Below are 22,357 nucleotides of genomic sequence, written 5' to 3'. Positions count from 1 at the left end.
TCGATCTTATATATTGTGAAGCCAGGATTTTACCTGATTTTATCCTGAAATCTACCTGAGCAGGTAGGTGACCCTAGCACAGGAATGTCAGGATGACCATTCATCAGCTTGTATTGTTATCTAATCGATTTTTTTTGCGTGTGTATCTTATAGCAGTATCGTAAAAGAAGACCCTTCACAATTCGTGCTTGGAGCATTCCCACACTTTCAGAAATATTGTCAGCTGTCGGGATTAACTTTACAAAACAAAAACATTTTTTTTTATTCCTTCATCAATGTAAACAATATAATTTCCGTATTCTATGTAAATACAAATTATACACTTTTTGTTTACCTTTTAACATTTGATAATTTCGTAGAAGCAATTTTATTCTATGAGAATGCTAATGGCGTGATTTAATGACCTCGAAGAATTAGAATGGCTGATTGCATATCATTTGCTTAATTGTAAATCGTATTTCATTAATATTGTATATTTTTACTTAATATAAGCAACATTTTGTATTATAATAGAATATTAAAAACAGATATGATACAGAAAAAAAATTTAACAGGTTTTACATTTTATTATACACGTGCTAAAAATACTTTTAAAGCTACAACTGATGTTAATTTTTAATTAATTAACTTTGTTAATTAATAATGTAATCGTGCAATTTTAAACAGAATTGTTATATTTGTAGGAAAACAGGTTTATATAGAATATTTTACATTCATTATACATATATTTGCAATTATTACAAATTTTGCAAAAATTTTATAAAATTGATCTTTTTATAAAATCTATCAAATTTTCTAAATGCTACTATAAATTTTATTATAACAGATGATATTAATTTAAGACTGATAAACGTAATATTAAAACTAATCATTGATATAGGTAAAAATGTCAATTGCAAAATTAAATTCAACCCAGTTTTAATTCTTACTTTTGCATTGTTATAATTTATTAATTATAAAATACTTGATTCTTTTTCAATAAATTTATTAATAAAATAAGTATCAGTTAATGATATCTTATATTTTTAATTATTTTAATTCATGAATTCAATATGAATTAGAAGATCCGTAGGTACGATTTAGTCGATTGTCTAATAAAAGTACAGAATTTATCTGAAACACAATTTCTAGCTTTTACGTGTGCATAAATTAGTATTAAATAGAAAATGCATATGAGGCTGGCGTGATTTTATTCGGCAAGTTGCTTAACGTGTATCTTTTTCACGCAATAAATTTTGTCATGGAATCTAATCTAAAATGGATTATAAACGATATTTTAGAAAACCTTTTTATATTCAATGTAGAGAAGATAAAGTTGCTGAATGCGTACGTGACTTAAGTTATATATTTTTTTTATTATAATATATTAGGTTGACGAAAAAGTCATGTTGTTTTATTTTAGATGTAAATGTAGGACATTTTTCATACAAAGTAAAAACTTTTATTTACATAAAAAACAAAATGACATGACTTTTTCGCCAACCTAATGTAATAAAAAAAAACTAACTTGAGTCACGTACGCATTCAGGAACTCTCCGTTACAAATTAGAATATAAAAAGGTTTCTAAAATAACGTTTTTACTACGGATCTCCATTTTAGATTACTTAATAGATTCCGTGACAGAATCTATTGCGCAGAGTTGCGATGAAAAAGGTAAAACGTTAAACAACTTGCCGAATAAAATCACGTTAGTCCGTAACGTTGAATAAATCTTCGAGGAATTTCCCCGAAGTGGTGGAATATATATCTGTAAATGTATATATCGCGGAACGATCGAGTCAATCAAGCGCGAAAACGTGACGTAAAAGGAAACTGCCAGGTCGCGGAGATCAGTAAATGCGCTGCGTTAGCTAGTCACCCGGGACTTTTATCGTTCCCGCCGTAATCTGCGGACAGGGGTGGAAGGTCAGGCCCGGGTGTCGTGACGTTCTCGGGGAGATAATGCATATATTTACGGTGCTTATCAATTTTCCTTTGTCCCTGTTAATGCGTGCCAAGGCGTAGTTCGTTATCGTCGACATGTGCACGCGCACGCTCACGCACTCGCGCATGCACGGTATGGACCAGTTCGCTCGCTTTTATGCTACGCCGAAAAAATAAAACTCGCGTATCACATCACGCGGAGGTATCACGGATGTCCTGGACGTTCGACTAACGGTATGTCCCGGGGAGAGAAGAAGAAAAAGAGAATTGGCTGACGATAAGGAGCGCAACGATAAGTAAATCGAGACAACTACAGAGAGTACGAAGTTACTTAACGCGAAATGATTGATAATAGCCTCGATAATAGCGTGTCAACAATTTACGCATAAAAATGCAACACGTTTTGATAGTGACGAAGAAGGGAGGAAGAGAAACTTTGAATGGAGCTTAATAATTACTCGCGGATGATCACGACGTCACGACGTTTAATGTTATTAAAGTTAATTACATTTCGAAACAGCGGAACTCGCGCGTTTTGAAATTTCCACTGGAAGAAATTTCCACCGCTTCTAAATATTTGTTCAAGAATATGTATAAGATGTTAAAAATGAAAATAATTTGTAAATTATATAAAATAAAAATAATATTAAATGTGTAAATGCATAAGCGTTACGATCCTCATTAGTTGGCGTAAGAAACCTGTATTAAGGTAGTCTTAAGTATACTTTTTAGGAAGGAGAAAAGAATATAAATATTTATCGTGCATAAATGTTTTTTTATGAAACAATTATCACATTTGGTGAAAATAAAAAGAAAGTGTTTTTTTATAATAAACTTCACTCTTTTCTCTCTCTCTCTCTCTCTCTCTCTCAAAATGTCTCATCAATTCTTAGGCGTGGTTTTTTTGTATCTAAGTTCTATTAAATTTATCTCGCATGCGATTTTATTCTTCGGTTTATCTCGAAACAACTAGAAACAGCAGACGAGTACGAACACTACGAACGTCGCGATTTCGCGTCCGGAATGCCGTTTCCCCTCGAGATATCGGGCAATATACGGGATATACACGGGAACAGCCGCGGTCGGTTGTTGCCTTACCGCGCGCAACGCGAACGGCGTAACAAAGAATCGATTACGATCTATTACGTAAATCAATGAAAGCGGGATTTCATTTGACTCCGTTGGCCTCCGATGACGTTTGGCGAAAACGACGACGACCGTTTGTGTGGATGCACGCGACCGGTCCGGCAAGGAAGTGTCAAACTAGATAAGCGCGCGGCCGCATTCATTACTTCCGTTTACCACGGATGCGCCACGCTGCATGCGTTTGAGTTGCAACGCCGAGAGAAGATCAGCTCTCATCTCCGAGATTGTACAGGACGGTCCATATGCCGCCGTCCGCGCTTCTTTCTCTCTTTCTTACAAAAACACACACACACACACACACTCTCTCTCTCTCTCTCTCTCTCTCTCTCTCTCTCTCTCTCTCGTAACTTCGACGGCTTTCTTACGTAGCTCTACCTTTCAAACCGCACCGATTAATAAACTGGAGCCGTTAACCGTAATTAACGTATTGCGCAACGCTTGAAAATTAAATATGCAATGAAACGAGGACTTGATTTTCCAATCGTGTTCAGAGTCTCTTTCAATTCAAATGTTATTCAAAAATATTTTTTTATATTAAAATATTTTTTATCAATGTAATTCACACATAGTATGGTATTTAAAAGTTTTACATCACTGCATTAAAAAGTTTTATATTATTTTGCTTTTGCGCAACGTGAAATAAAAAATATGGTAAAATATGCGTACATTTTAATACATTTTTCATATTGGATTATTTAAGAATGTATCGGACGTGCAATCCCCTTGCAAAGAATAAAATAAAATTAAAAATGTGTTTAATATTAATACTTCAAATAAATTATATTCATGTGAAAGTTGAGTGAATAAGATTATATTTTTATAGTTCAATTACTTTGTATTTTATTAAAAATTAAATTTTTTTTACAACATTAAGAAAAATTGCAATTTTTTATGTAAATACTTGAAGTATTCAAGATGATTTATACAAAATTTTATTATAAATAAATTTACAGAACTCGTTTGTGCATCGCAAGGAAATGTTACATAAATCATCTTAAATATTTAAACTACTTAAACAAAAAAACTCAGATTTTTTAAATTATTTCTTATTTCATTATTAATTATATTTTCATTAGAGCACATGTCTACTTTTTACTGAAATAACCCTCTTTTTATCCAGATAGAAAATCGTTGTCAAATTTTTTCTACTATTGTCATATGCAATATAAAACAATGTGTAATTTTTTCATAATCTTGTTAAGTAATAACGCGTTGAGAAATGTCCTGTACATCTTTAAATTCTGAACACGGAGTATACGTGAAACGACCACGATTAGAAAGTTAAGGAAATCATTCAATTATTACTGATAATATATTTCGTTTACGATAAAACCATAAAACATTAGTCCCGAAAATAGAATGTCGTCTGCCTTTACAAATAAGGATATTAATTTAAAAAACAGAGGTATTTTGAGGTAGCGCTTGCAGGAGCTTACGGATCGCTTCGCAACTTTCTCCGGCGAACGGGGAAATTCGCTCGAAATTCGAGTGTAAGGTAATTTCTCGAAATTCACGCGAACGAGCTTCTCTTCGTGACGGTGATCCCTCGGTTCCCTAGATCCCGTAGCTCGCTCTCGCGCGAGCGTACGCCTCGTACCGGCGTGGCGGCAGCGGCGGCGGTGAGCGGACGACGAGGAGTTGACGAGGAGCGGAGCGGACGCGCTCCGCGGCAGCCAGCGGCACGAGGGCGAGCGCGAGCGGCAGGTACGAGCGGAATCTCGAGCGACGAGCCGAGCAGTCCGTATCCCGCTTTCCGGCGACGACGTTCGGCCCGCCGCGCTCGCCTTCACGCTCGCCTCGAATTCTCGATCGTCGATCATGACACGCGGACGGTCGAGGACGTGCAGGTGAAAAGACATTTTTCTCGCGCCCCCTGCCGCGACTGTCCCACCGAAGAGGACAAAGAGGATTTCTACGGCGTAGAAGTGTCGCCACGTGGAAGAGAAGAAGAAAAAAAGAAGAAAACGCAAAGGAGAGGGAGAAGAAAAAAGATCGATATCGGCTCGGATACCGCCGGCAGATCTAGTTGGTGGTGACAAAGTTTGTTGTGGGGAGTTTGTGGAGGAGTTTTAACGCGCTTCCGGCCGAATCGCGGAGCAAGGTAATTGTCATCGCCGGTATCGATCCTGACAATTTCGAGCTCGGATCGAGTTCCGGATTTTTGCGCTCTCGTCGATTGCAGGGCTTCGACGCGCCTGAAGCGTCTTTCCTCTGCTTTCTCCTAGCGTTTCCCGTTAGAATCTTCAATTTCTTTTTTTTTATCAACTTTATCTGAATCGCGCAGAAACGCGGCGAACACGGATAGATTTTCTTGGAACGTCTAAATATTTTGCTGGATACAGATCTGAAAATAATTTTGTCGGACCATCAAAATAATTGCGACGAATGTTCGAGCATGATGAGCAAATGCTGCAAAGCATTTTGACATTCTGGCGATTCAGTTTGAGATAACCGTAAATAATTATTTTGATGATCTCACAAAATTATTTTCAAATTTGCAACAAAATTTTTAGATGAACTTCAAGCAAAACCGTTCTTTCCGTGAAAGGAAAGAGTTTCTTGTGAGAATAACTTTGTACTTTTACGGATTTGTATACGGATTTCAATCTCGTTGCGTGCGCGAGGTCGTTAAAGCGGTTAAGATACATAGCTACAGGAATCAAGGAGACAAAAACAAATTAATGCAAATAGTAGATCCGCGATTGATACTCGATCGAACGTATCGTATTTGCACATGACTCTGCCTCCAGTTCAGCAATCAGCATCCATCTCCACTTTTGAATCTAAAGACGATATGAGTTTACGTGCTCGCGCTTTTTGAGGAGAGAAAGCAGGATAAAAATAATTGTAGAAAGCGAAGACAAGGAAAACGGGTCTGACGCGCGGCGGTAATTAACGAGCTTGAATTAATTGCACAATTCGTACTATTCGGTAAGTAATTACGCCTAAGCGACTCGTAATCCGTCCATCAAGCCGTCCGTGACGTTCGTTACGAGTTAACGCGCGGATACAGCGCGACCGGAATAAAAAGCGGACGCTTTTAACGCTCGCAATCGAATTGGCGACGCTCGAGCCGATTTTCCCGAAAGTTTGCGAAACCGAGGACGTTCCTCAGGCGTGAGGGTGATAACGAGGGACAGAGCCGCGTGTTACAGAATACATTTCCAAGTTTGGAAAAATTAATTAATAGGTTAGCGCACGGTTACGTTTTCCTCATTAAAATGTCTCTTTCTCTCGCGGAAAAGTGCTCCTCACCGTGTAAACAGGAAGCGCTTTTGTTACTATGATGTTATGCTCGCGCAGTTTAGTGCAAGCCTTAGTCATCGTTTACGGTGTTATAAGCCCCGCCGTCGACTCACTTTCGTGTTAACTCATTGTCTCAGAACCACTTATTATCTTATTAGAGGCCATTGTACCGTCTCTAAATAATAAAATGACAGCGGCCGTAGTGGGAATCGGTCGTTTCGAGGATCCACGGAAGTCGGGATTTTGTGCAAGTGACAATGCGTGTCGCGCAGGATGTGCGGGATTAAGAAAGACTCCTTCGTGTCAAGGATATGCGAGGCGATTTCGTGAAACGATTTCTTTTTTTTTTTTTTTTATTAAGTCATATTTTTGTGAACCGAATCGAAATGACCCATCAAAATAAATCGTAAACGGATTATACGAAACCTTTTTATTTTGTCCTCATGCTACTTAAATTTTGATATAATCATAAAATCTGAAGAAATCGCTTGTTTGCAAAATGTTGCGTGATACACTTTGCAAGTTTAATATAACTATAAAATGATAGTAAGAGAGGAAATCGAATGTATCGAACATGAAACGCACACACAAAGAATGCCGTTTACGATCATAGCGAACCTTGATACCGAATAATATTTTTGAGTGAGTTTTACAATTTCCAGTTCGTTGCAGATATCGGTTTTGACACACGGTCTTAAGCATTCAGTTTAGGACATTGCCCCCGTTTCGGTGTGCAATTCGCGGTGAAGTGGAAATTGTAAAATTCACGCAAAGTATTATTATTAAGTATCAAAATCAACTTTGATCGAAAATGGTCACTCTCCTCTCTTCTACGTTCAGTATTAATTAATTATCGATGCAACAACTGCGTCACCACATTGCCGGTTATTTATCAGCAAAGCGTATCAGTTTGAATGTGGAAACCGTAAGTGTCAATGAAGATACGATGTTTTTTTCTTTCTTTCTTTCTTCCTCTTTTTTTACTTACATGTGTAATCTATATTTAAGCGGGCAATAATATTTGCGTCTTATTCCGGTCATAATCCACGCGTTTCGCAATGGAGCGGAGATTTCGCACAGCCGCGGCTGTAAAAAAAAACGTATCGCTCTCCAACAACGGGTCAATCAACCGCGCGCTGTTGATATATTCCTTGAACACCCCGTCCCCGTAACAAATTGTTGACCTCGGAGGGTCGGTGGGGAATTGCATATTACTGATCGGCAAATCCGTAGCGAGGGGACGAGGCTGCTTATATTCGCAAGGGCCACCTCCATCGATCATTTTCGTCGCACCGAGAAAATCATTCCGAAGAGAGCCCCGTAAAATGTTGCTGCGCGACGTCCGTGCGCTGAGAAAAATAAGTTGCTAACTCGAACGAATGTTTCAACTTTCTTCGGATCAAGTATTTTTGTGTATTTAAGTTAAATTGAACGGAAGAAATTTAATCAAATTGTAAAATTCAGTCAAGTTAACAACACTTTTTTTCCCTCAGTGTAGCTTATCGGATTTCGATTCGTTCGCGAAAAATTATAGTTATGTATTATTTTCAAAGTTCGTAGTCGAACTTTCAGTTGAAAAACAAGACTTTCCGGCGAACCGTCGAAATCGGATAGAATCAACATTTGCGAAGCGTTATAAAGGCGATCGATCGAAATTGGAAAGTCAGATTTTGCGCGACAAAGGAATTCCCAGGGTAAACTCCTGGGAAAGTGCTGTCAGGTGGTTTCGGTCGGAGTGAATATACGAGATCGTGCCAGTCGTATGTACAAACAGCACGGGAGAGTAAGAAACACAGATATTTGTACTCTGCGACATTTTGTTAGGAAAAAAAAAGGGGAGGAAAAAAGTATTGACCGTGTACAAAACATCGTGGCGATCAATCAAAACGTCAGCCGACTATCTCAATGCGCTACCGCGCACCGCAGCCGAAGCGCGACGCGGCAAAGACGCGGTCGCGTCCTCCACCATCTGCCGGTCGCTCTGAATTTATCGCGATTATCTTCCGGAGATTAAGAACCCTTTCTTTCCTCTTTTCTTTTATCGCGCGTTTCGATCCCGGACGTAACTCTGAAGCGAGCGCGAAATTAACATTTTCGCGAACTTTTTTCCCCTTGAATTGCGTCGATTACACACGCGCGACGGAAAGGGATCCGCGTCCGTCCATTTGGTTTTTCTCAGGACACCCGCGTGCCGACGTCGAATGGACCGCGCGGTCGAGGGACACTTGCGCAATCTATTTAAATTAGAGAAAAGCGAGCGCGAGCGTGTGCGAAAAGAGAGAGGGCCGGCCCTCCCCGCGGCCCGTCCGGTGCCGCGTTCCTCCGAGGTCCATCGCGCGCGGGGCACCGACGTCGCCGGCCGATTCCCCGTAACCAATAAATTAAACACGCGGGATATCTCTCTTCCGGTTTGAAAGCACGCGATTGCGCGCGGCGTCGACGGCAACGACCAATCGTCATTTTCGTCGAAAGAAATCGAGCGCGCCTTTCGATTACGTCGTCGCCGTTCACCGTTCGCCATTCGCCGTTCCCCAACGTGAAAATGTCTCATTGTTCCATACGATAATAATGATTCAAATCGATGAGTCAAAATTGTAAACTCGGTGTATGATTTCACCCGGCGTATCCGCGGAGTTCTTAATCCCGCAAATTTTTCTCGCGAAATAATCACGCTCTCCACTCCCCCCCCCTGTTCTTACGCTTCTACAATTTTAGATGTTAGATCGATAAAACAAGTGTAGATGGACCAATCAAATGAAGAAATTCTAGATGTCAATTATAGAAAAAAATAGAATTGTATTTAATGCACCAAAACTCCAGATCGAATCTTGCAAAAATTGGAATTTTATAGAGAATTTAATTTTATTGTTTTGGATCCCAAAGTTTGTTCGTTTTACTGATCTATTATTAAATCAAAATTTACATTTTCAATCTCAATTTGACCATTTATATCTATTTTGGTACTTTAAAACACTCAAATCGACTTTTGAATCTATTGGCTATAATTACGTTTGTGGAAAGTTTTAAAAGGTCAAAGAAATCTCTTTTTAACTTCAAAGTGAAAAATTTTCAGATAACTACCGTTTTAAGGTACAGGGTAGGAGATAAAATTTTAACCAAATTATCTTTTCTGTGTAAAAATAAAATTTCAATTCACATCTGCACTTATTTTATTGTTAATTTGTGTACGAGCCATTTAATGTATTGTATTATCATAATTTATAGAGATATATGTTAATGTATACACAAGGTTTTTTAAGCCAAATTAAATCGAATCAAATTTCTTTGCTTGAATCCGAATCACAAGCAGAATCAAATCAAATTAAATTATTGAAATGTGACTTTTAATTAACAACATAATTATCTTTCAATTTTATTATACAGGGTGTTTAAAAAAAGGGTTACATATTTTGATAACAGGTAGTATTGATCAAAACAAGAAGAAAAGAGTCTTAAGACTAATATCTTCAAAGATACAAGCTATTTTCTTATTAGTCGTGTCATCTTTAGAATGTAACGAACAAAGGAGTAGGGGAGAGTGGGATACAATGGGAATATCTTTTTTCTAGGTGCTTTAAAAAATAGAAAATAAACAAAGAGAGATAAAGAAACAATTTTTATTTTAATATCAAATGTATGTTCCATTATGTTCCATTTATGTTCCGTTAAAAAAACTAAAGTAAAGAAACTGAATGTATGATAACAAAATAAAAACTCCTTTTTTACAAAAAACAAAAAATTTTAATTGCTGATTCAGGATACATTTAGTTTCTTTTATGGAAAATAAATGATTACATTTCATATTAAAATAAAAATTGTTTCTTTATCTCTCTTTGTTTATTTTTTTATTTTTTATATTTTAAGGCACCTAGAAAAAAAATATCCCCATTGTATCCCACTCTCCCCTACTTCTTTGTTCATTACGTTCTAAAGAGGACACGACTAATAAAAAAATGACAAAGAGCTCAAATAACAAAATAGCTTGTATCTTTGAAGACATTAGTCTTAGGACCCATGTTAATTAGACCTTTTCTTCTTGTTTTGATCAATACTACCTGCTATAAAAAAAATGTGACCCTTTTTTTGAACACCCTATATAGATGACAAAAAAGGTTTCTAAAAAAAATAATATTGATTGTATGATATAAAGTTATTTTAAATATAATTTTATAAAATTTTCAATACACGTAATTCATATTGGACATTTTCGAATAGTTTGGATCATATAGGGATTTAAATCCACATTGAATCAAATTTTATCTGATATCTATTTCGATAGTTCACACATTTCCATTAGTTTATATGGTAATTCTAATAGCGCTTCGTATGATCCGCGTGTTTTATTCAATCTATTTGTCAAATAGGTTAAAAATCTCTATTACGTTACCTTCCAATATCGATAGTTTCGCGCTCTGAAATTGCATAAACAGTAACGTGTAATTATATAATTGAACCGAGAAATAATCACTTCCTCTTATTTCTTATGTTATTCACATGATCTAATATCCAATTTATTATTATACATACACGTCGCCTAAAAAAAAGTGTTCTTTCAAACTAATTCTAGTTCTTATGATAAATTTTATCATATATTGAAAAAAAGTTCTTATTGTCACTAAATTTTTCAACTTGAATAAATTTCTTCAATTCAAGTATTTATGTATTTAACAACAAGTTAAATATACATTAAAAATGCTTAAATTCACAAGTATTCTATTTTAATTAAATACATAATAATACATAAATATTTAAACTAAAGAAATTTAATAAAATTGAAAAATTTAGTCAAGTTAACTTTTTTCTCAGTATACATTAAATTGATTTGTGACACTCGTCATGGAATGAAGAAATTTCAGCTTTCTAGCTAGAATAATATTATTAGCAATAAATTCTTTTTGCATCGCTATTCATTTAACGATCAAAATTAATTTGGGATTTCTTATTTATTATTTCTAGCTTTAATTTATAATTGTGCTTTAAGTCAGACAACTATTGGTACATAATTTATAGAATTGAAAATTTAATAATTGATATACAAATATATTATTAAGCATCAAGATCCACTTCAATCAAGTGACACTCTTCCTCTCTCGCTTCTAATAAATATGTGGATTTTACTCGCATTGACAAATCCAAAGATAGTTGATTTCGCAAATAGAATCAACCGATTTATGATTTATATCTAACCCCGCAAATATTTTTCTCTTCAAAAGGTTGTTTCCACGAGTAAATCAATTTTATAATACTCATTTGCGTTCAAATACGCAATCTTAAAAAAAAAAAAAACTTCTAAGATACCAAAGGTACATTTTATATGTTTACTTGAACCTTAGCACCACATATTTTTCAACTCTAGGTCGTCGGTTGTGTGTTTATTCGATTTTAGATTGATAATGATCGCATGCTGCTCATTATAGAGCAGAGATTTATGTCACGGTAATAAGGTTCATCGTAGTGTGGAGAGCAACATAATTCATGCTCACATGCGTGAAGCAACCGAAGCGTCAACTTTTTCCTTGCGAGGAGCGAGTGCCTCCTGAAGAATTTCTTTTTACGTCAAGAGGCGTTGATCGAGAAGTTGTCTTATTATGTATGCTACATAGCTTCAGGCACGATCAAGTTGTACATAGAGAAATATTATCTCCATAATTAAATCGCTAATCTGAATAATACTATTAAATAATATTCGATATACTGGCAAGCCAAAAAATTTAAGAAATTAAAATTATTTATTCTAACTCGTGCGTGTATCTGTCAAAACATAAAATGTAAACTTTAGATTGTACATTAATAGAATTAAAATGTCTCTTTTAACTTTTCAAGGCATTCATGTGTCATTCAAAGTCGTATTTGCATAAATAGATTATATATATGCATTGATGGATATTTTTGGTCGATAACGATTAAAGAAAGCCTGACAATATTCAAGGAATAGAGAGGTGTGATACACAGGTATGTTCTGATCTGCTAGCACACAAGCGATAACGCGTTTATAAATATGCGCGACACACGCAAGTTATAGAAGCTCGATTTACGTACGTCATTTTAAGAAACGCAAGCCAACCTTGTCCCGATTCCCTTTCTGCAATGATTGCTCGTAACGATGGACGAGTCGAAGATTTTGCAATAGTTCATGGCTTTGAAAACAAAAAGAAATAAGAAGAAAGAATTGATCGTGCAGCATTGTAGCGCTCAACCCTTTCGCCGTCGAAAACGGCTAGAAAGATTGAGGAAATGCCAGAACGTGTGCCGAACACTCACGGCGTAATTACACTTAAGAAAATACTGAGCACTTATGGTGTGAATTTCATTGTAATTATCACATCCGCTTACAATTTTATAAATATTCCGGAGATATGTAAAAGATATCCTTCAATGTGCTTAAGCAACATTTAATCGCAATTATTATCAGTAATATGGTTTTTGCGATTGTATTTTTTGAAGCGTGGAAGTTTCCGATTGCTACGCTCGAGTTTCTCCGACCCACGATTCGTTCTTCGACCAATTTGTAGAATTGATTCTTCAACGAAAGTATCAACGAGAGAATGGAATCATTCTTCACGACTTTCCAATCCTCAATATTACACTCGTATTGATTCAATAATACATAAGGAAAACTGTCTGTCATATATAAATATATATTAAAAGTATATACACATGATGAAAGAAAAAATAGAACGGAGAAACATTAAAGTTATATTAAGACGTTGAAATAAATACAAAAGATCTTGAATAGAAAAGAAACCAGACTTTCCTTCAGCAAATGAATCGTTCGCAATTCTCTACTTCAAAAGAGAATTCAACAGGGAATTTCTTTGCCCACAAGGAACCAACTTGCTACCTGTGCTATGATAATTGGGACATGGGGTTTAGGCCAGCGCACGCCAAGGGAAATGAGGGTTTTCCGGAATGAAAAATCTCTTTTCATCTTACGTCTAAATATGCTTGTCATTCTTGAAACAACTTCTTTTGTGACTACTACGTTTCTTTATGTTGAAAAGAATATTTCAACAGACACACGTTAAAGTATTCAGTACTTACTTTTTCGTATTTTTTCGCATATTAAATGTTAAATTATATCTTGAATATTTGTGTACATGTACATATTTTTTGTATAAAATTCAGGTTAATAATGATAAGTATATTTTAAGACGGTAATCAAGAAAAAATTTTTTTGTTAAAGATAACCATCACTAACAGGAAGAAAAAAGTTAATTAAGCATTGTATTCACATGAATTCTTCTACCAAGAAAAGCGATTACTTAATTTACCTTTTTGTTCTCGTTAGTAAGAATATCTTCTTGATAATTGTCTTAAGATATATTTATTAAAAAATCTATAAATTAAATAACCGCTTCCTTGGCACAGGAATGATATTTTGTCATGTGTAAAACGAAACTAGCAAAGTATTCATTTTTTTACCGATTTAGAGATGATAAAACGCTTTTAGCATAAATAAATAAAAATAACTTAAGATTTTACACACAAGAAAAAATTAATATACGGGATATCCTGACGATCATCGGAGGCCGTTTGATCTCTCATAATTTACGAACCGTCGATGCGTCAAGATGTACGCATCAAGATAAAAATCGACACCAAGAGAAGCTGTCATTAAAATTACGATCGCACATCGTGGGATACCTTACGTGCAGCCTTGAACAAATGCTTTCACACACACACGCTTATATAAATATTATATATAGCAATATTTTTATACAGTTTCTGCCTCGTTTAATATGAAAATTAATTCCCGGCTTGTCGGGAGAATTGTCATTAGGCGAGATAGTTGACAGTACGGGGCAAAAAAAATCTGTATTATTGTCGCCGCGATTGCGATGCCGTGATTGCGACGTCGCGATTGCACCGGCTCGCCTTCGAGCAAAAAGGACGAAGTTGTGTCGGGCTGTGAACGAGTTGTATTGCGGCGGGTCTCCTATTTGGGGGCACTCGAGACTATCCCGAGTATGTTACTTTCGTAATTTTATTACCAAAGTTGCATCTCGGCCTGCGCCGGCCGGCTATTGCATGCCGGCTATTTTTTTTCCCCGGGCATGCATAAATCTCCGTGTGTCACTCTCACTTTCGTTTTGCGTAAGGTATATCCGGGATATCGAATGAAATGAAGTCGCTCGCCGCGAGAAAACTGCCCCAGAGTTCAACTGCTGGAAACGAGGGATCACGTAATCTTTTTTGACGAAATCGCGGACGATCATCGCGGACGAGCGAGCTAAGATTTCATTGACTCGAGAAAACGTTCGGAAGCTACGATCGAGTTGTCTAGCGGAACTACTCTTCTAGCGTTTTTCAACGGTTCCAGGAATTGGAAAACGTGAAATTTTAATTGAAACAAGATCAACTCGCTCTCGTCGCGCGAGATTTTAATCAAGATTAATAAGATCTTATTAAAGATCTTATTAAAGAGATCGTATTAAAGATCTGACCGTACGTGGTTTTAAGGATTCGATCGAGCTCCCGAGATTCAGTTTCCGCAAACTCGACGACGTATCGCCGGGAGCGGTGAAATTATGAAACTATCCGCAATAATAAGCGGAAAATTCATTATCCGGTAAAAACCGTAAACCTTTGCGATGACAAAGGCACAAAGACAGGCCCGTAAGACAGAGCTTCGAGGAGAGGAACATTCACAAGATAGAGAGATAGAGAGAGAGAGAGAGAGAGAGAGAGAGAGAAAGAAGCGCAAATGAGGGTGTTAAGGACATTTAGAAAGGGTTGCGGCCGAGGTGCCGCGGCGAGCGAGAAGAACGAAAGCGCCTTGCGCCTGTAAGTAACGAAATGGAAAATTCTCTCCTTAGTCACGGCATACTTTCACATCGACACGCTGCACTTGCTTATCGTTAAAGGCAGAGAGAAGAATCGGGCGTGCGCGCTCACACGTCCGTTCTTGGGCACGTGCGTACGCATTTACGCACCTGCTTGCGTGCGTGCGTGCGTGCGTCGCCGTGAGCGCGCACGTGAAAGGTATTTGACGAAAGGACAAGGGAGGCCGAGGCTGCTAATCGGCGTCGTGATTGCGACAAACAAGAATGTTGCCGGCGAATAACGGCGTTTAACCATTAGTTATTAGTGTAACGATCGACGAATAACGATGCAAATTGCCAATAATAATGATATTGCACGTTCACCAGCCGCGGAGATTGAATTCGGCGACAATCAACAAATTCTTTTCGCATTGGTGCACATCGTAAAATCATATCCATTAAAATCATATCCATTATCGCGCAGCGAGAAAAAAATTGCGACACGATAACGGGTGACGCGTATTGAATACGCGAGCGCGCGCGCGCTCGCAATCGCAATCGATCTCGCGCGCGTCGAGTTGTTAATTGCGCGTTGTATTTGCGCAAACTCCAGATGTTACTTTCAAACGCGAACGTTACAAATAATTTCATTTCCCGTTAGTGACTAGTGAGGTGAATATAAACGACGTAAAATGATTTAAATAAATGGTAACGAATAATGACGTAACGATCGCGTAATATTTCAATCGCACAATGGGCCACCGTGCGCACTTTATCGCCGTTTAAAGGCCTTTGATTGACATTCAATTTTCCTACGCCGTTCACGGTTCGTGTATACATATTTTGACAAGAGTAATAATGTTCGTGGCAAGAAGAAGGATAAGCGCAGCCGCGGCGGCCACGCCAGATGTAATAAATATCAGCGGCCAAAATCAATACCGCGAGCGGAAGATGAATTCTGTCTTAAATTAAAAACTCGTTCACCGACTCACTTTCAGCCACTTGAGCATACTCCACTAGTTACGGCTAGTCTCCAGGAAGTAATCACTCTTACGCTTGAATATACTTTCCCTGTGTTGCCGCGAGTTTTTATCCGTATAATTTCATTCCCACTGAGTCCATCGGCTATTATTATAGTAATATTAGAAGGCAGTGCAAGGAAAGTAGTTTTTTATTAAAGCGCGAAGTAACTAATGATTACGAAACTCAAGGGGCAACAACATCATTGCCGATAAACAATACTGTGCTATCATACTTATGATTAATAAATGACTGAAAATAACACGTTTAATAAGAAACGGAATTTCTTTGTTACTTTTATTATTAAGAATGGTTTGCTAATACAATACGAGCTAAAAGTCAATGACACTTAAAAATTGCTTCTCTAGGCTTCTCTAGGTTTATTTTTTTTTTCTAATAAACAAAAAATTTGGGCTCTCAAACTAGCTGCAAAGAAGAAAATAATGAAAAATCTAATTTTTAATTGGTTTTACAGAAAAAATTACTATATTTTGCAACAGTTTTAAATAAATAATTTTTAAATGAGTAAGTGGATCTAAATTATTTTTTGCACGAATATTCATTAGTTTTATTAGTATATGTAAATATATCAATTGTAATGCTACTTCCTTATCAAATTTGTAAATAAGTACTGCAAAATGCAATTTTACAAGAATCAAGACTAAACAAAAAATTAATAATAACTAGTAATATTAGAATGTTCGACAAAATTTTTACATTTTTGGTAAGATTTTAAAATGACACGTACATCCTTAAATAAATAATTTTCTCTCAGCCGTCATGTAACATCGTCGCAGTCAATTAATAACTTCAATATCCGTCCGTCACTCAGTTTGTCTTTCAATGAAAATTATTACGTGCGATATTTCACGAGATTCAGGAGATTTGAAATGGACGCGTGCTGGATGAAATTAAACAATTCTACGAGCAAACTGTTAAGACACGTGTCTTACATTTTTAACTGTCTAGAACTTCGGGATCATTAATCATTTAATCAAGAGATCATTTAATCATTTTAACAGGCCGAGTTCATTACCCGAAGGCTTTGCAAATGTTTTTTTATGTAAAATATACCTATAATAAAATTTCAAGGGCACATTTATCTCATCTATCTTTAAATGTAATTTATTATGTATTTTTAGATTTATTTTTCTGAAAGAAACCGTTATGCACTAGGAAATATGAAATTTTATTATGTAAATCCATTCTATGTTTTTGCTGCCTGAGCTCATCAATTTCAGACGTAATATAATTTTAATTTTAGATTTTGTCGTATCGCACATTCTTGATATCACGAAATTTTTGCCACTTCGTTTTTATCAACATTACTAAGATGTCATAATCTTCCAAGATCTTTTTTCCTATCACAGATGCTTTGAGGCCTTGATAAGAGAGGTCACGCAAACTTACTCGTCCATTTTGGATTTCATGTCTTCTTCACTTCCTTATTTTAGTAAGCTTCTCATAGATTTTTGGTGCTGTTTCGCTTCAATAAGTGCTTAAGTCTCGACTCTCTAGCAAGTGATATTGTTTAAAGCGAGAAATGATGATACTATATGTAATTAATTTACAGTTTTATATTTTCATATTAAAACTTGTAAAATATGCGGACGAGACATCTGTTCGATATGTCATGTGGAAGTGTAATACAATAATTCTTGAATTAATGGAACATTTCTCAACTGTCAAAAACCGTTGTGATGGTTGAAAAATGTTACGTTACTTTAGGAATAATTTTACACTTCTGCGTGATATATTGGACAGGTGTTTGAATTTGCCGCATATCGCACAGGTTTCAGGATTATGAAATTAGGTTTCTAACGGGAAAGAAAAAAGTAAGTTGGCATGCAATTAATTTATTGCATTTCTCGCCTCTGACATCATATAAACAATATTACGTCGCGAGAGAGCCGTGCCTTAAAATTTGATTTAAATCCATTATAAAATCTATTATGACTCCTTTCATTTGGTTTGAAATGCACGATATGAATGCGGATTGGTAAATTCCAACTTCGAAACTGTTGTTCCGCCTTCTTCTTTCTTTTTTTCGCGGATTTTTCAATACCTGATACGGGCAGTCCGCAAGTTCTGCATTCTGCGAAGTTCTGTGTATTACGTAAATAATCCAACTCAAATATTCGTTTATCGGTAAAAATTATTGACCGCTAGAGAACGAGTGGTTAGGTTAGGTTACGCTTATAATCGCTGGTGTAATGCATTAAGAAGATAGCGACGAGTGTCCTAATGACCTAATGATAATAATCTATCATAACAACACGTACTTCGATCTTCCGCTGCAAAGCTCTTCGTTTATAAAAGAAAACGGGATGATATCGAAGGCGGTAAGTAAGAAACTGTACCAAGCTAGTGCGGTTAAGATCAATATATAATAATAACAAATTATTCATTAGTGAATTAAAATTTTTTTGTTTTATTCTCTCGCCATCATCTAATACTAATTTAATATACTAAATTTCAAAGGAAGAAAAATTACGAGAGTTATTCGGAAAATAAGGTCCGAAAACAAATATGGAAACTATGTATAATAGAAATCGGACCTTACTTTCCAAATAATCCTCGTATATTTATTTCTAATAAATCAGTCTATTACTTCCAACATTCTTCGTCTCTATTTTAATGATTCAAATAAATAGATGAAGCTATTTTAAATTATTTTATAATTATCCTCTTAAAACAATGACTCGTCTATTAACATAAAATTCTAATTATCGACTATCAAACTGTTTATTTAGATCAGGTCAAAGTTACGCATACCGATAAAAGTCGCGAGGCATCAGTTGCTTCGAAGACTCGAACAAAGAGACATACATACCATAAATATAAAAGATCGTATATCTTCTTTCGTCATCGAGTTGAAATAATCAACGCGTTAATGGTTAAATACATGTAGAAACCCAAAAGCCTCCCCCCTTTTTCCACCTTGCACCCGCTTATGCGGGTCAGCGTGCAGATGCAACCGGTGATCCTAAGACGGCAAAAGCAATTGTTACGAGACGTTATTCAATCGCGTCTAAACGGGCAGGAGCGGCGGTGTGCGGCAGGTCGTGATTACCCAATGGCAGCTTCAACGTGCGACTTTCTCCGCGCGAAAACACCTGTGGCAACGGTGGCACTGGCCTCTGAACTTCTGCCTATCGGCGATATCCTTTTTTTCATCTTGACCTCAGCTATGCAACGAAAGTCCATGGGCAGGATCAAGCGGTTTTAGAAAGTCACTCCCTTACGGGCGAATCTGAACACTCGTGATGCCGTTTCGTGTCGCGAAACTATGGTTCAGGCTGGTACTGCGTTTTCCCGGAGAGATTTATGGTGCTCCCTATTTCGCCAGGAATCAATTTATACGGAAATTTATGAAAAGATTTTTACGATATCGATGCAACGATTCCGCAAAAGACAGCCTGGGGAAAGGGGCCTTCTGTTCCAATAAATTAGACAAATTCAGAATTTTATAGATATCCTTATCTACAGTTATACAATTTTATAGTTTTATTCTTATTTAGACAGCCCACCCAAAAATATTTTAATTAAAATATTTATGATATGTCAGGAGACTTCGATATCCCTATAAACACATAATATTCCTAAAATATTATACAAATATTATTAAAAATTTTTAGTACCATTTTAATATTATAGAAATATATGTTAATGTTATATGTCCGTTTTTACATAATATTCTTGACATATTTCACTATCCATGAAATATTATGAAAATATTCTATAAATATTATTGTGGTCAAAAATTAATGTAAACTATATTAATGTAAATTATGTATAAAATATTCATAAACTTTATAATTATTGCATTTAAAAATTATAATATTCCCGATAATTTAAAATATTGAAATACTGAAATATTGAACATTATTTATTTCTTCATATAATATTTATGTAATATTATCAGAAGTAGGTATATAATCATTTTTCATTAATATTTGAAGAATATTATTTAATATAAAAATAATATTACGCCCTTATAGAGATATGATCTGTTTTCACACGAGCGATCTTCTTTCAATTGATCGACGTCGATGATGATTAAATTCCGCGGGTTACCATATTCTATACGTAAAATGAATTAAGAACCATCGCGGATCTTCAAGGTGAGAAGACGAACGTGCGTGAAAATCTGACGAAGATGATTCATTCTCCTTCGATCGTGTCATGTAATCCCTTATGAGGGCACCATCGTCCCGTGAAAAAAGGCTTTGTGTCGGAACAAAAGATGTGGGATTCTCGTTTCAATCGGAGGGCTTTCGATTAAAACCCATCCAACCACACTCTTTCATTAATCGAGGGAAGGAAAATGTTTTCCTCTCTCTCTCTCTCTCTCTCTCTCTCTCTCTCTCTTTGTTTCTCTTTCTGTAGTTTTGATAATTCAATGATTACATAGCTAGCGGAAAAAAAATATTATTTGAATTTAATTGCATACAATTACGCAATTAATTTAAAGCAATTTTATCACAAACGTTTTTATTTTGTCATTGATACGTAGGTCGGAATATGAGACCAGCCAGAACCTTATTGAATTACTAATGGAACGGTGTTATGAATAGCAACGAGTTTAAGCGAGGATTGGTTACACTGCGACATTGATTGACTAAAACTCGTTTAATTACCGGCAAATTGAAAATATGCATTAGATTTGTCTGAAACAGTTTACGTACGTTTCTTTTGTTTCGCGTGATGTGCGAGGATCGAAATAATAATTTTTCTTGTTTTAACATTAATATGTATAGCTTCGTGAATTATGTTAGAAGAAAAATAAGATTAAAAAGATACAGAAAAGAAAAGGAAAAACGCTTACATACTGAGCAATAAGGGATCAAAGTTCGTAAGCATTGCCGATTTAGCGAACGATCTGCTTTTATAAAGCGCAGTCAATGATAATCTCGTTATGTTTTCAGCACGCCGAACACGTAATTCTGAACAATGTAGGTCAAGTCTGACGACACTTTTCTACATGATTTCAATGACAATCATCCTAAATGCTTCTCTCGCACGAATCCTCCGATGCCTCAATCGCTGATAATCCGAAATTGGCATTTCAATTTCAAGCCAGTCGCGAATAAGTTTGCACTCTGGCATTACGGAATTCTTTGGAAATATCCGTAGGAAAATAAAGAGGAAACGATAAAAAAAAAAAAAAAAACGAACTAACGCAAACAACGGCTCAGCAATGTGACTTATGTGTATAATAATTCTTCCATTCCGTGTCTTGTATTATTTTTGACCGCGTTGTAAATTCTTCACTCGATAAATTTTTGTTTCATGATATTAACATCAAAGATTTTGATGTATTAAATAAATAACGTGACGTTTTACATTGTGCTGGTTTGTTTTGGTGAAATCTCATTTCCGCTAAACCGCATCGTAAGAATAAGTCAAGCCTTGTCTCTTTACGACGTGGATGACGAGTTTTTCCGCGCGTTTAACTTCGACGAGCGTTGAATAAGTGAGCAGCGCGATTATTATCGGGCGCGCTCGCCGATTTAAGCGGACAATAAATTTTTGTAACAACACAAAGAGAGGAGGAGGCGAAACGAAAAAAAATAAAATAAAAGTAAAAAACGTTGCGGCGCATTTTTCGCGTTGCGCGTTCAACGAACCGTACGAGAGATTCAATCTCGTACACAGCAATTCGCCCAGCAACTTACTTTGCATTTACCGCAGAATATATGCGCAATGCGTTGTAAATGCAAAACACTAATTGGACAGCTCCGAACGTTTCTTGTGCCGGAATAAAGCGTGCTTTCTACAGTTTCTACACAATAAACGATTTATCGATCGCGAATCCGGGGAATCGCGTTTGCAGAAAGCGACTATTGTTCTATTCTTCGTATGAACCTTTAGTTATCGTTTTCAATGACGAAAACCTATGTAGATTTTTATACATTCTTTGTCTCACGCGAGCTTTTAAAAAGTAACTCAGCAACCGTAACGTATTTTATTATTATTAATTGTCTTTTTTTTTAATTCTTAATCCAAGGATGAATCTAGCTTGAAGAATTGTTTTTTTCTTTAAAAATCCTTGACGTTATTATTTGAGGTTATTCCTCGCAATTTTTGATAAATCACGCTTGATTAATCAGGCTCGAGACATTTCCGAGTTTTTAAAAATATAACGGAAAGAATACAATTAATTTCCTAAACGAGGTTTAAACGTAATATGGAAAATATTTAAAAATATATTTATTCTCAAATAAACAAATAAAGAATGATAAATTTTAACGTTCCT

General features: G+C 36.1%; 2 protein-coding genes across 3 annotated transcripts in view; one reads left to right on the top strand and one right to left on the bottom strand.

The window, feature by feature from the left end:
* Positions 1–22,357, bottom strand: part of LOC105199312 (2-phosphoxylose phosphatase 1) — a 56,138-nt gene that overhangs the window by 14,723 nt on the left and 19,058 nt on the right. The gene's annotated exons all lie outside the window — the stretch shown is intronic.
* The window catches only part of LOC105199324 (patched domain-containing protein 3), a 33,336-nt gene continuing 15,745 nt past the window's right edge, over positions 4,767–22,357 (top strand). Inside the window, exon 1 of the mRNA XM_011166375.3 lies at positions 4,767–5,171. The gene's annotated coding sequence lies outside the window, so the exon portion shown is untranslated. The remainder of the gene's footprint in view (positions 5,172–22,357) is intronic.

This window comes from Solenopsis invicta, chromosome 11 (assembly GCF_016802725.1).
Source record: "Solenopsis invicta isolate M01_SB chromosome 11, UNIL_Sinv_3.0, whole genome shotgun sequence".
Classification (NCBI taxonomy): Eukaryota; Metazoa; Arthropoda; class Insecta; order Hymenoptera; family Formicidae; genus Solenopsis; species Solenopsis invicta.
The sequence above is the reverse complement of the archived record's forward strand: the minus strand, read 5'-3'. Positions and strand labels throughout refer to the sequence as shown.